Source organism: Sinocyclocheilus rhinocerous, unplaced genomic scaffold (assembly GCF_001515625.1).
Source record: "Sinocyclocheilus rhinocerous isolate Xijiao unplaced genomic scaffold, SAMN03320098_v1.1 scaffold181, whole genome shotgun sequence".
NCBI lineage: Eukaryota > Metazoa > Chordata > Actinopteri > Cypriniformes > Cyprinidae > Sinocyclocheilus > Sinocyclocheilus rhinocerous.
The window spans coordinates 76183-78026 of record NW_015638952.1 but is presented as its reverse complement, the minus strand read 5'-3'; the positions used below and the strand labels follow the sequence as shown (position 1 = coordinate 78026).

Sequence of the window (1844 nt, the reverse complement as noted above, 5' to 3'; positions counted from 1 at the left end):
TTGATCTATGCATATTTCTCTCCTGATTCAGAGAAGATTACTTTTTCACTGGAGAAACCAATATTATGGATAGAGGCCTCATATTTTATCCAGAAACCACAGTTAAAAACTTCTTAATGAGGGATTTGTTTCTTACAAACACAGCTTTTCACTGTTGACACTAATTGATGGACTGGATTTTTGTGATGTTTTCATCAGCTGTTTGGACTCTCATTCTGACGGCACCCATTCACTGCAGAGGATCCACTGGTGAGCAAGTGATAAAATACTACATTTCTCCAAATCTGTTATGATGAACAACAAACTCATCTACATCTTGGATGGCCTGAGGGTTAAATTGTCAGCAAATTTTCATTTTTGGCTGAACTATACCTTTAATGTGATGCATTACCTGTTTTATCCCTTCTGGTTCAAGTTCAATCTGGCAAATCAGCAGAAGTCCTTTGAAACACCCATTCAGCTGCAAGATCACCAATGAATCAAACACGCCTGCAGTCACTTCAAGATGCTCAGGGACTGGAAAAACTGAGGTGAGATCAAATGGATGAGAAATTAAATGGATTGTTAACTTATGTATTTTGTCATTATTCATTTTCATGTTGTGGACAACACGATTATTTAAAGCAACTTGCATTGCACTTTTTATAAGGACAATGTCCCTGATTTAAAGAATCTTGATCTAGGGTATAATGGTGATAGTTCATATAGGATTTCAACTTACAACCTTTTGTTTATGATCAATCCCAGATCTTAAAACTATTCCACATCACTGAGGTATATGATCCTTCAAAGCTGCTATGAATTTAGTCTTCACGTAAAATGAACCATATTCACCTCTGTCTGTGATATTGAATATGTAGGTCTCACTCTCTTGCCCCAAACTATTTGTCACAAGTAATGTGGTGTTGTAGGTGATCTGCTGTTGGATGACATCAAAACCACAGGATGCATGATCTGTGCTCTCCACATTACAGCCGACAGCCTTGGAGTCACTGAATGCGAGGAGAAAATGGCATTAGATTGACCTCGTAATGGGTCAAAACTAAAATAAGTGTGAATTTGACCCCGCTGAACACAGTTAAAGGGATCGTTCAACAACAACAAAAAAGACAATTCAGTCATCATTCATTTACTCTCGTCATTTCAAACCTATATGACATGATCAATAGGCTCCAGTGTTGTTTGAATACCAAAAGTTCTTTGAAATGTCTTCTACAGAAGAAAGTACCAGTTTGGAACAATATGAGGGTAAGTAAATGATGACAGAATTTCCATTTTTGGGTGGACTATCCCTTTAAGAGCAGTGATTAATATTCATTAATGAATATTAATGAATGTCTTGTAGCATTGCAGTGAATCTCTTTTTACTTTTGTCTCATTTGCATGTTCCTTTTTTAAAACCCTAGGCAGGTGTTTCAGAGACGTTTTAAAATATTATGCCATTGGTTTATTTCCAACGAAAACCACTAGACAACCTGACTAGGACAGTCAAGTCAAGTCAAGTCACCTTTATTTATATAGTGCTTTTAACAATACAGATTGTGTCAAAGCAACTGAACAGCATTAATTAGGAAAATAGTGTGTCAATAATGCAAAATGACAATAGTAAACACTAATTTTCCAGTTAAAGACAGTTCATCATTGAATTCAGTGATGTCTTCATTCAGCTCAGTTCAGTTTAAATAGTATCTGTGCAATCAAGTCAACGATATCGCCGGAAATGAAGTGTCCCCAACTAAGCAAGCCAGAGCCGACAGCGGCAAGGAACCAAAACTCCATCGATGACAGAATGGAGAAAAAACCTTGGGAAAAACCAGTCTCAGTCGGGGTGCCAGTTCTCCTCT

At 37.2% G+C, this 1844-nt stretch overlaps 1 pseudogene; it reads right to left on the bottom strand.

Annotated features, from left to right (window-relative positions):
• Positions 1 to 1844, bottom strand: part of LOC107750296 (leukemia inhibitory factor receptor-like) — a 16345-nt pseudogene that overhangs the window by 11895 nt on the left and 2606 nt on the right.